The 13,851-nt window shown below is 43.4% G+C and overlaps 1 non-coding gene across 1 annotated transcript; it reads right to left on the bottom strand.

Annotated features, from left to right (window-relative positions):
* Nucleotides 1-898: 898 nt before the first annotated feature.
* trnaf-aaa (transfer RNA phenylalanine (anticodon AAA)) lies at nucleotides 899-971 on the bottom strand. The gene has a single exon. It is a non-coding gene; the product is annotated as a tRNA-Phe (tRNA).
* Between the last annotated feature and the right edge of the window lie 12,880 nt (nucleotides 972-13,851).

The following is a 13,851-nucleotide window of genomic DNA, read 5'->3' as shown; positions in this document are numbered from 1 at the left end:
GAACTCCCTCCATGGCAATAATATCCTTCCTAAGGTAAGGAGACCAAAACTGCACACAGTACTCCAAGTGCGGTCTAACCAAGGTTCTATACAATTGAAGCAAGACTTCACTACTCCTGTACTCAAATCCTCTTGTGATAAAGGCTAACATACTATTAGCCTTTCTAATTGCTTGCTGCACCTGCATGTGAGCTGTCAGTGACTTATTGACATGGGTACCAGGTCACCCTTATACTTTATACCTCATTGAAGTACCTCCCTATCTCAATTTGGACTCTCTCCATTGCCTCCACTCTCTTCACTTCTACTGATATTTTGTCAAATTCCACTTCCTTAGTGATCACTGATACCAAGTAGTCATTCAGTAGATTAACATTGCCCTGCACCTCTCAGCTTATTTTATCCTTTTTGTCCCTAATAGGCCTTACTCAACTTCTTACTACCCACTTATCATTTACATGCTGCTCGAAGATTTTTGGGTTCCCTTTCATGTTGACTGCCAGTCTATTCTCATAGAAATAGAGAACAAGCAAAGAGAAAATATAAGTATTTCCCATCCTTCATGAGGTGGAACTTTTTTATGTTGTGGGTGGTAATGACTTGGCCCACGAGTGTGATGGAAGCAGAGACAATCAATGATTTGGAAAGGAAATTGGATGGATACTTGAAGGAAAGAAATTTGCAGGAGAAACGGGATCGAGCTGGTCAGTGGAACTGACTAGATTGCTCCGGGGAGAGCCAGCATGGACGTGATAGGCCAAATGACCACCTTCGATGCTGCAAATGACTCTGTGTTGTTTCTCAAATTCAATCCACTGGTTCTTGGTAAATAATTGCAAAGGAAATTATGCAACTGGAAAGTCAGAACCAAGGCAAGGGACGCATAATGAAGTGGATATGCTGAAACCCAGGATTGAACCTGGGACCTTTAAATTTTTAGTCAAACGCTCTCCCAACTGAGCTACTTCAGCCCTACATTAACTGCTGCTTGGTGTCCTTGTTTTGGAAGAAAATACATACATTCAAGTTTTCCAAAAAATTAAAGAACACAACATGTGAGTAATATTCCCCATTGCTTTCTCAGTCCTGATGGATTGTGAAGAGGGAGACAGCCAGAAGTGCCACTGAGCCGCAGAGACACCGAGCTGAGAATGAAATGAGATCAAATTCAATCTTTCATAGTGAGATGCTGCAGCGAGGTAAGAGTCCTGAATCAAAGCGAGACTTGCTCATTTCAAACACTACCTGTACTCTCTGCTCATGAAGACTTAAAAAAGGGAAAAACAGAATGGCAGTCAAACTCACAACCCTGCCATTAAAAGTCTCATGTTCGACTGACCGAACTGTCACTTCTACTCGGTCGCTTATTGGATGGATGCAACTCCAACGCAGGGGTGGCATTCAAATCCTCCCATGGGTCCACATGTCAGACTGAGTTCCATGTTGTAGACTCAAGCAAAGGAAATCTGCTCAGTTCCAAAACTATCAGCGAATTGAAGCTGATTACGATCAACATCATCAGAGGTCAGAACTACCTGGTGAAAGAAGACACTCTGAAGAAGGATCCACAATTATTCAAAGGCATCGACAAAGTGAAAAACAAGAAAATCGATGAGTCAATGCAAGCCAAACAACAGAAACACTGAAGAATTCCATTCCAATCCAGTCATGTTGTTTGTGGTGTCAGGTCTCAATTACTGCAACAACTTCATATTCCCACTTGGCTATCTGTACATTTAGTTAATTACAATTTTGTCGACAAGCTCTTTGAATCCAGTTGTCTGGTCCTCAAGCCAGCTCCGTTTGGCAGTCAATTCCACCTTCTGCAAGGCTAAAACCTTAATCTAAAAATGCCAGCAGCCCAGGGCTCGTCCGGGACATGAACCCAGGATCTCTCGCATATTAATAAACCATCTTCTCGACGCGAGAATCAGACCCCTAGACCAACGAGCCACTGATCAATTTGGCTTCTTTAGCTGCAGTGGAATTTCACTGGAACCCCCCAGTCAATCATCCATTTTTTTTCAGATCAAAGCAACATCCTGCAAATGCTGAAATAAAAACAGAAAGTGCTGGAAATGTTCAGCAGCTCTGGCAGCATCAGTGCTGAGAGAAACACAGTTAACGTTTCAAGTCACTCATCTTTTGTTTCAGCCATCCTTTCAGACTGCTTCTGTCCATCCAATCTCACTTTCTATTCGATCCACATTCTAACCACTCACTACGTTACTACATTTTTCATGAATTCCTCATTTCTTTTATTAATGACAATTTTGTATTTCTGGCCTTTGCTTCAGACACCACCACAAGTGGAATCATGTCTCCATCTACCCAATCAAACCACTTCGCTGTATCCTCACATTGCAATGTTTCTTTAACCCTGACAGACTGTGGAGTTTCTGCTGCTTGATTGCAGTTCTTGCTTCCCGCCAGTAGATATCACCTCACTAAAACACAGTGAAGTTTACAAATCTGAGAGAGACACAACAGGAAATAATCGTTCACATTATAGTGAATGTGTGGGATTTAGAAATACTAGGAGTGGAGACGAGTTATTATTGCATTCTGCTATTACATCTTTTATAATGGACTCCAGCATTTTCCCCACGACTGATGTCAGGCTAACCGGGATATAATTCGCTATTTTCTTTCTGCCTCTTTTTTTAAATAGTGGAGTTACATTAACTACCGTCCAATCCATTGGAACTGTTCCAGAGTCCACAGAATTTTGAAAAAAGACCAGAAATGCATCTGCTATTTCAAGGGCCACTTCCTTAAGTACTCTGGGATGTAGATTATCAGGCCCTGGGGATTTATCGGCCTTCAATCCCATCAATTTCCCAAACATTCCCTACTAATACTGATTTCATACAGTTCCTCCTTCTCACTAGACCCTATGTTCCCCAACATTTCTGGGAGGTAATTTGTATCCTCCTTTGTGAAGACAGAACCAAAGTATGTATTTAATTGGTCTGCCATTTCCTTGTTCCCCATTATAAATTCCCCCGTTTCTGACTGTAAGGGACCCACATTTGTCTTCACTAATCTTTTTCTCTACACATATCTATAGAAGCTTTTAAAGTTAGTTTTAATGTTCTCTGCTGGCTTACGCTCATACTCCATTTCCCCCTTCTTCATCAATCCTTTTGTCCTCCTCTGCTAAATTCCAAACTGCTCACAATCTTCAGGTTTGCTGCTTGTTCTGGCCATTTTATATTTCTCCTCCTTGGATCTAATACTTTCCTTAATTTCTTTTGTAAGCCACAGTTGAGCCACCCTTCCTGTTTTACTTTTGCACAGACAGGAATGAACAATTGTTGTAATTCATCCATGCGCCCTTTAAATGCTAGCCATTGCCTATCCACTGTCAACCCTTTAAGTAACGTTCCCCAATCTATCATAGCCAACTCCCGCCTCATATCTTCAATGTTTCCTTTGTTTAGATTCAGGACCCCAGTCTCGGAATCAACTCTCTCACTCTCCATCTTAATGAAGAATTTTATCATATTAAGGGCGCACTTCCCCAAGGGACCCCACACAACAAGATTGTTAACTAATCCTTTGTCATTACACAATACCCAGTCCAGGATGGCCTGTTCTCTAGAGTTGTTATACACCTCTAACAATTCTCCACTCAATCTCCTTCGATATAGACCGAATAATCCTAGCTTTTCCAACCTAACCTTGGAACTAAAATCTCCCATCCCTGGATCCATTCTGGCAAATCACCTCTGCATCCTCTCAAGGACCCTCACATTCTTTCTAAAGTCTGCTGAGCAGAACTGGAAGCAACAATCCAATTGGGGCCTAACCAGAGTTTTATAATGGTTCAGCATAACTTCCCTGCTTTTGTACTCAATGCCTCTATTTATAAAGCCCAAGATCCCATATGCTTTGCTAACCACTCTCGCAATATGTCTTGCCACCTTCAAAGATCGATGCACATGAACCCCAAGTCCCTCTCTTCCAGCACCCTCTTTAGAACTGTGCCATTAAATATATATTGCCTCTCCCTATTCCTTATGCCAAAATACATCACCTCACACTTTTCGCTATTAAATTCCATCTGCCACCTGTCTGCCCATTCTGCTAGCCCATCACTGTCCTGTTGCAGGCAGTTCATATCATCCTCACTGTTTGCCACTCCTCCAAGTTTGGTGTTATCGGCATATTTTGAGATTCTACTCTGTATTCCAAGATCCAAATCACTTATCTTTAGCAAAAAAAGCAGTGGTTCTCGCACTGACCCTTGGGGAACACCACTGTCGACTATCCTCCGGTCTGACCAAGAACCATTTAATATGACTCGCTGTTTTCAGTCTTTAAAAGAATTTACTATCCAAATGGACAGTGACCCTCCTAATCCATGAACCTCAATTTTGTTAACCACCCTTTTATGTGTACTTTATTAAATGCTTTCGTAACATCTATATAAACAACATCCACTGCATTCCCTTCATCAGCATTCTCACATAGTTTATCAACAAATGCAGTTAGATTCGTCAAGCATGAACTCCCATTTATAAATCCATGCCCACTCTCCTTAATTAACTCAAACCTCTCCAAAGGACTTGATTTTTTTCCCTGATCTGTTGGTCTCGTGCTGATAGCAAGCTCACCATAGAGCATGTATTTGGCAATGTGACCGTCATCCATTTGGCCCAGTCAACAGAGTCACCGCTGACTCAAGAAGGCAAACATGCTGCGGATCCCTGCACGCTGGTGTACTTCCACATTCGGCACTCTGTCCTGCCAGGAGATGCCCAGTATCCATCTGAGGCAGTGGAGGTGGAAGCTGTTCAGCCGCTTTTTTTGGTTTGTATAAGTTGTTGATGCTTCTCTACGATAAAGGAGGGTGCTGAGAACACAAGCCGAGTACACGTGGAGCTTTGTATTTTCGGTCAGTTTGCTGTCGGTTCACACTTGTCTTCTCAACTTTGACATGACAGCTGCAGCATTGGCAATCCTGGTGCTGATTTCAGTATCAAGGGACAGATTGCTGGTGATTATTGATCGAAGGTATGTGAAGCTGTTGACAACCTCCAAAGTGAGGTTGTCGATGTTGATGGAAAGTGGAGTCTCTACGTCCTGGCCCATAACTTTCATCTTCCTGATGCTGATCGTCAGTCCAAACTCTTTGCAGGCCAGGGAGAACCGATCTACAAGCTACTGTGACTGAACTTCATTATGGGATGTCAGCACAGCATCATCAGCAAACAGCAACTCACAGACTAGGAATTTACCCACTTTGGTCTTGGCGCACAGTCTTGCCAAGTTGAACAGCTTGTCGTCCGCTCTGATGTGCAGGTGAACACCCCCATCTGAGTCATTGAAAGTGTACAATAGCAGCATGGAGAAGAATATGCCAATTATAAAGGATGTGATAACTAGACAGTTCGAAAATGATGATATGATTGGGCAGAGTCAACATAGATTTATGAAAAGGAAAACAGGTTTGAAAAACCTCTTGAGTTTTTTGAGGATGTTACCTACAGAACAGATAAAGGAGAACCAGTGGATGTGTGGTATTTGCATTTTCCTTTGGCAAGGTCCCACACAGGAGGTGAGTTAACAAAATTAGAGCACATAGGCTTGGGGATAATATACTGATATGGATTGCGAATTGGTTAACAGACCGAAAACAGAGAGCAGGAATAACGGGTCCTCCTCAGGATGGCAGGCTGTTACTATTGGGGTACTGCAAGGATCAGTGCTGGAGCCACAGCTGTTAACAACCTATATAAATGATTTGGATGTGGGGATTAAATGTAATATTTCCAAGTTTGCAGATGACACAAAGCTCGGTGAAGTGTGAGTTGTGAGGAGGATGCAGAGAGGCTTCTAGGGGACCTGGAGCGGCTAAGTGAATGGGCAAGAACATGGAATATAATGTGAATAAGTGTGAAGTTATCCACTTTGGTGGAATAAACAGAAAGACAGAGTATTTCTTAAATGGTGAGAGGTTGGGAAGTGTCGATGTCCAAAGGGACCTGGGTGTCCTTGTTCCTGAGACACTAAAAGCTCTTGTGCAGGTGCAGCAATCAATTAGGAAGTCAAATAGTATGTTGTACCCACACGAGGGGTCATGAGTACAGGAGTAAAGATGTCTTGCTGCAATTGTATAGAGCCTTGGTGAATCCGCACTGGAGTATTGTGTGCAGTTTAGTCTCCTCATCATATGAAGGATATACTTGCCAAAGAGGGAGTGAAACAGAGGGTCAACAGACTAATCTTTTTTTTTGCATTTATTTCATTTCATCTCAGTTTGTTCAGTTTGCTTACCTACTGTTTTTTTTCAGGTTTGTACTTGCTGCTGTTCAATATGCAGTCCGTTAACACCTAATCTGTACGAATGCTTTGTCTTTCAACACACCATTAACATTTTGTTTGCCTTTGCTGATGGTCAGCTATGTGGCCTTGTCCAATCTACACCTTCTCCTTTGTTATCTCTTGCCCCACCCCCACCTCACTTGCTTATAACCTGTGACTTTTCTAATATATGTCAGTTCCGAAGAAGGTTCACTGACCTGAAACGTTAACTCTGCTTCTCTTTTCACAGATGCTGCCAGATCTGCTGAGTGTTTCCAGCATTTCTTGTTTTTATGTCACCAGACTAATCCCTGGGATGGTGGGATTGTCTTATGAGGAAACTGGGCCTGTATTCCTTAAAGTTTCGAAGAATGAGAGGTGATCTCATTGAAACTGACAAAATTCTTACAGGGCGTGACAGTGTGGATGTAGACAGGATGTTTGCCCTGGTTGGTGAGTCTAAAACCAAAGGACATCGTCTCAGAATAAGGAGTAGGCCATTTAAAACTGAGATGGGTGGAATTTCTTCACTCAGACGTTGGTGAATCATTGGAATACTGTGCCCCAGAGGGCTGTGGCTGCTCAATCATTGAGCATGTTCTAGACAGAAATTGATAGAAATCTTGATACTCATGACATCAAGGGATATGGGGATAGCACGGGAAAGGGGCTTTGAGGTAGGTGATCAGCCATGATCGAATTGAATGGCAGAGCAGGCTCGACGGGCTGAATGGCTTACTCCTATGTTCCTCTGTTCCTAAGAGAGTTGGCGCCAGCGTGCAGCCCTGTTTTACCCCACTGCTGATCTTGAAAGCGTCTGATGTTGCTCCATTGTAACTGATGGAACTGTGCATGTTCTCGTGGAAAGAAGAGATGATGCCCAAGAGGTCAGGAGGGCAGCCGATGTTCCTTTGCAGTTTGAAGAGGCCGTCTCTGCTGACAAGATCAAAGGCCTTAGTGATGTTAATAAAAATGTGTGAGGCTTTGTGACGCAATGGATAGCGTGTTGGACTTCGAAATAATGATTAAGAAGATATTTGTGGGTTCAAGTCCCATCAGAGTCAGATTTTGGACCAGAAACAGAAGAGCACAACGGAACAACAAATGAAGAAATGCGCCAAAAGCACAGACTCGGAGAGAGAGAGGAGCAGAGCAGGGGGAAAAAAAAATCGAGGAGTGACGTCACAAAGGAGAGTGAGAGCAGGGAATCAGAGAGCCGCTGGGGTGAGTATACAGGATTTGGTTCTTTCTTCGGTGCAGTGGAAGGAGCTGTTTGGTGAGGATCTGGTAAGCTGTGACATCACAGGCAAGCAGGTAGTTGATTGGTTTGGAAGAACCGACCTGCTTGATGCACATCTGGTAAGTGATTAAGGTTCATTTTAGTTCTAACGTTTAAAATAGTAAACAAACTAGTGGTAAGTTTAATAAAATATACAGTAAAATGAATAATTGAATAAAATATTTAAGTAGTTAATTGAAACACGTTAAGGATGACAGGACAGGTGATGTGTCACAGCTGCAGCATGTGGGAGCTCCTGGATGCCAGTGTGATCCAGGGCAAACACGTCTGCAGTACGTGTTTGCGGCTCAAAGAGGGAGAAAAAAGGAATGTAGTGGTAGTAGGGGACAGTATAGTAAGGTGGATTGACTCTGTTCTCTGCAGCAAAGAGTAAGAGTCCAGACGGCTGTGTTGCCTCCCGGTGCCAGGATTCAGGACATCTGCTCAGGGCTGCAGTGAAACATACAATGGGAGGGGGAGGACCCAGTCGTCGTGGTCCATGTCGGTACCAAGGACATAGGCAGGACAAGGATAGAGGTTCTGCAAAGTCAGTATGAGGAACTAGGCAGCAAATTAAGAAGCAGAACCTCAAAGTTAATCATCTCTGGATTATTACCTGAGCCATGTGCAAATTGGCATAGGACAAAGAAGATTAGAGAAAGTAATGTGCGGCTGAAAGACTGGTGTGGTAGTAGTGGGTTCTGGTTCGTGGGGCATTGGCACCAGTACTGGGGAAAGTGGTGGCTGTACCGTTGTGACGGTCTACAACTGCTGGTGCCGGTGTTCTAGAGAGCCAAATAACGAGAGAAGTAGAGACGGTTTTAAACTGAATAGTGGGGGCAAGGGATCAAATTTGGGAAGATATGGTGAATCAAGGAGGAGAGACAAGGCAAGAGAGAAAGGTATAAATATGGGAAATGATAAAGAGACCGAGACAGGAAGGGACAGAATGTACAAATCTAAGAGTAAATCGACAGATAAGGCTAGAGGTGACAAAAATAATAAAAGGACAAAACTAAATGCTCTGTATCTGAATGCATGGAGCATTCGAAACAAAACAGATGAACTGAGAGCTCAAATAGAATAAATAAGTATGATCTGATAGTCATTACAGAGACATGGCTGCAGGGCGACATAGATTGGGATGTGAATATTGGAGGTGACATGGCATTTTGGAAGGACAGGAAGCGAAGAAAAGGAGGCGGGGTAGTTCTGTTAATTAATAATGGTATTAGCGTAATAGAGAGGGATGACCTCAGTTCAGGAGATCACGATGTAGAAGTAGTTTGGGTACAAGTGAGAAACCATAAAGGCAAGAAGTCACTTGTGGGAGTGGTGTACAGGCCACCTAATATTAACCACACTGTCGGATCGGATATGAAGGAAGAAATAATGGCAACTTGTCAGAAAGGTACAGTGATAATTATGGTCGATTTTAATCTACATATAGACTGGAAAATTCAAATGGGCAGAGGTAGCCGAGATGAGGAGTACATAGAATGTTTTGAGGATAACTTCTTGGAACAATACATTCTGGAGCCAACCAGAGAGCAGGCTATACTAGACCTGGCATTGTGCAACGAGATAGGATTAATTAATGACCTCATAGTTAAGGTGCCCCTAGGTAGTAGCGATTATAATATGATTGAATTTTACATTCAGTTTGAGGGAGAGGAGAGTGGGTCCCAGACTAGTATTTTAAATTTAAATAAGGGCAATTATAAGGTCATGAAAGCAGAGCTAGCTAAAGTGAACTGGCAAATTAGGTTAAGGGGTAAGTCAATAGAGATGCAGTGGCAGCCATTTAAGGGGATATTTCAGAATACACAGAATAGATACATTTCAACGAGAAAGAAAAGTTCCAAAGGTGGGACTCACCATCCATGGTTCACGAAAACAGTTAAAGATACTATCAAACTTAAAGAAAAAGCGTATAATTGTGCAAAGATGGGAGGCAGGTCAGAAGATTGGACAGAATATAAAAAAAACAGCAAAGAATTACTAAAAGATTGATAAGGAAGGTAAAATTAGAGTATGAGAGAAAGCTCGCAAGAAATTTCAAGACAACCATTAAGAGTTTCGATAGATATTTTAAAAAGAAAAGAGTTAACAAAGCGACTGTTGGTCCTATAGAAAGTGTGTCTGGGGAATTAATAATGGATAATTAAGAGATGGCAGATGAATTGAACAGATACTTTGCATCGGTCTTCACTATTGAGTATACAAATAACATCCCAGTATTAGCCATATATCAGGAAATTGAAGGGATGGAGGAACTCAAGAAAATTACAATCACCGGGGAAGTGGTACTAAACAAATTGTTGGAGCTGCGGGTTGACAAGTCACCAGGTCCTGAATTGGCGAGTGAGATAGTTGATGCGCTGGTTTTAATATTCCAAAATTCCCTAGATTCGGGACGGTTCCGTTAGATTGGAAAAGAGTGAAAGTAACTCATTTATTCAAAAAGGGAGGGAGTGAGAAAACAGGAAACGACAGGCCAGTTAGCTTAACATTTGTCTTAGGGAAAATGTTTGGAGCTATTACAGAGGATATTATAGCAGGGCATTTAGAAAAAATTAAGGTAATCAGGCAGAGTCAACATGGTTTTTTGAAAGGGAAATCATGTTTAACCAATTTATTGGAGTTCTTGGAGGGAGTTACATGTGCTGTGGATAAAGGGGAACCAGTGGATGTATTGTATTTCGATTTCCAGAAGGATAAGGTGCCATATCAAAGGTTATTGCAGAAAATAAAAGCTCATGGTGTCGGGAGTAACATATTGGCATGGATAGAAGATTGGCCAGCTGACAGGAAACAGAGAGTCAGCATAAATGGGTCGTTTTCTGGTTGGCAAGAAGTAACGAGTGGTGTGCCACAGGGATCTGTGCTGGGGCCTCAACTTTTCACAATTTATATGAATGACTTAGATGAAGGGACCGAAGGTATTGTTGCTAAATTTGCTGATCACAAAGATAGGTAGGAATGTCGGTTTTGAAGAGGACATAAGGGGTCTACAAAGGGATATAAATAGGTTAAGTGATTGGGCAAAGACCTGGCAAATGGAGTATAATGTTGGAAAGTGGGAAATTGTCCACTATGGCAGGAAGAATAAAAAAGCATATTATCTAAATGGTGAGAGATTGCAGAGCTCTGAGATGCAGAGGGATCTGGGTGTCCGAGGGCATGAATTGCAAAAGGTTAGTATGCAGGTCCAGCACGTAATTAGGAAAGCTAATAGAATGTTATCATTTATCACCATGGGAATTGAATACAATAGTAGGGAGGTTATGCTTCAGCTATACAGGACATTGGTGAGACCTCTTCTGCAGTACTGAGTACAGTACTGGTCTCCTTATTTGCGGAAAGATGTAAATGCATTGGAGGCAGTACAGAGAAGGTTTACTAGACTAATACATGGAATGGGTGGGCTGTCTTACGAGGAAAGATTGGACAAGCTAGGGTTGTCTCCGCCAGGGTTTAGAAGAGAAAGAGGCGACATGATTTGTTATTTAATTTATTAATTAACAAATTAGCTATCCTCCAGTCTTCCGGTACCTCACCCGTGGCTAACGATGATACAAAAATCTCTGCCAGCGCCCCAGCAATCTCCTCCCTTGCTTCCCATAGCATCCCAGGATACATCTGATCAGGCCCTGGGATTTAGCCACCTTAATGCGCTTCAAAACCTCCAACACCTCCTCCTTTGTAATGTTGATATGCTGCAGGATATCGCTGTTCCCTCCCTTGAACTCACTAGCTTCCATGACCTTCTCCACGGTAAATACAGACGAGAAATATTCATTTAAGACCTCGCCCATTTCGCGTGGCTTCACACATAGATTGCCACACTGATCCTTAAGGGGACCTACTCTCTCCCTAGCTACCATTTTACTCTTAATATACTTATAGAATATTTTAGGATTCACCTTTATCTTATCTTCCAGGGAAATCTCATGGCCCCTTTTCGCCCTCCTAATTTCCTTCTTAAGTGTACTCCTACATCCCCTATACTTCTCGAGGGACTCGCTCGATCCCAGCTGCCTATACCTGACGTATGCCTCCTTCTTTGTCCTGACCAGACCCTCAATATCCCTCGTCAACCGAGGTTCCCTAAACTTGCCAGCCTTGCCCTTCCATCTAACAGGAACATGCTGGCCCTCAACTCTTCCTATCTCACTTTTAAAAGCCTCCCACTTGCCAGACGTCCCTTTACCTGTAAACAGCCTCTCCCATTCAACTTTTGAGAGTTCCTGTCTGATGCCATGGAAATTAGCCTTCCCCCAATTTAGGACTTCAACCTGAGGACCAGTCCTATTCTTTTTCATAACTATCTTGAAGCTAATAGAGTTATGGTCACTGGTCCCAACGTGCTCCCCCACTGACACATCAACCACCTGCCCATCCTCATTTCCGAAGAGGAGGTCGAGTGTAGCCCCTTCTCTAGTCGGACCATCCACGTACTGCTTCAGAGAACTATCCTGGATTCACTTAACAAATTCTTCCCCATCTGATCCCTTAGCACTAAGGCAGTCCCAGTCAATATTAGGGAAGTTAAAATCACCTACTATTACAACCCTATAATTCCTATACCTATCTGTGATTTCCCTACATATATGCTCCTCCTCTTCCCTCTGACTATTGTGGGGCCTATAGTATAATCCCATCAAAGGGATCACCCTTTTATTATTTCTAAGTTCTACCAGTATGGCCTCACTGGACATTCACCCCGGGATATCCTCTCTAAGTACTGATGTCCTCCCTAATCAATAGTGCAACTCCCCCTCCTCTCTTACCTCCACCTCTGTCAAGCCGGAAGGATCGGTACCCCGAAACATTGAGCTGCCAGTCCTGCCCATCCCTCAACCACGTTTCCGTAATCGCTACAATATCACGATCCCATTTACCGATCCATGCTCTGAGTTCATCTGCCTTACCTGTAAGGATACTTGCATTAAAGTGAATGCAGTTTAGCCTACCAGACCATCCACGCTCCCTGTCCTGCCCCTGCCTGGCCTGCCTACTGGACTTGCTTGCTTTAACCTCTCCATTTGCCTCAACTATCTCATTGGAGAGACTATTACTTCGGGTCCCACCCCCGCTGCAAGACTAGTGTAAACCCTCCCGTGTATTACTATAAAATCTCCCTACAAGGATATTGATCCCCTTCCAGTTTAGGTGCAACCCGTCCCTCTTGTACAGGTCACCTCTGCACCAGAAGAGATCCCAATGATCCAAGTACCTGAAGCCCTCCCGCCTTCGCCAGTCTTCAGCAACGCATTCATTTGCCTAATCCTCCTATTCCTACCCGCACTAGCACGTGTCACAGGGAGTAATCCTGAGATTACAACCCGAGAGGTCCTGCTCTTTAACCTTCTGCCTAACTCCCTATATTCACTTTGCAGGACCTCATCTCTCTTCCTGCCTATGTCGTTCATACCAATATGGACCACGATCTCTGGCTGCACACCCTCCCCTTTCAGAATTTCCGGCAGCTGCTCCGAAACATCCTTGACCCTATTATTAGGGAGGCAACATACCATCCTGGAGTCTCGTTTGCGGCCACAGAAACGCCTATCTGCACCCCTTATGATAGAATCCCCTATCACAATAGCTCTTCCACCCCTTTTCCTGCCCTGCTGTGCAGCAGAGCCCTCCGTGGTGCCACAGACTGCGCTTTTGCTCTTTTCCCCTGGGAGGTGTTCCCCCCAACAGTAACCAAAGCAGTGTATCTGTTTGAGAGGGGGATGGCCACAGGGGACTCCTGCACTACCTGCCTGCTCCTCCTATTCCATCTGGTGGTCACCCATGCCTTTTCTGCCTGTGCATCCATTACCTGCGGTGCGACCACCTCACTGAACATGCTATCTATCACGTCCTCAGCTTCGCGGACGCTCCACAGCGAAACCACCCGAAGTTCCAGCTCCATAATGCGAGTAGCCAGTAGCTGCAGCTGGATACACTTCCTGCACCCATGGTCGTCATGGAGACTGGGAGGGTTCCTGAATCCCCACATAGCGCAGGAGGAGCATATCACGGGGCTGAGCTCTCCTGCCATGACTTACCCTTAGATTAATTAGTTACTCCCTTAATTAAAAAATACTAATGACACTGGGGGCCTTGTTCTACCCACTGCAATCTAAAGTAGTATAGTATAAGTTACACTGAATTAAAAAAAACACTTTAGTAGTACTCATCTTATCAGCAGAGGTTTTTTTTTTCAACTAAAAAACTTTGCCCTTTTCTTTAAGATATTTAAATACACT

This window comes from Heterodontus francisci, unplaced genomic scaffold (assembly GCF_036365525.1).
Source record: "Heterodontus francisci isolate sHetFra1 unplaced genomic scaffold, sHetFra1.hap1 HAP1_SCAFFOLD_221, whole genome shotgun sequence".
Taxonomy (NCBI): Eukaryota; Metazoa; Chordata; class Chondrichthyes; order Heterodontiformes; family Heterodontidae; genus Heterodontus; species Heterodontus francisci.
The sequence above is the reverse complement of the archived record's forward strand: the minus strand, read 5'-3'. Positions and strand labels throughout refer to the sequence as shown.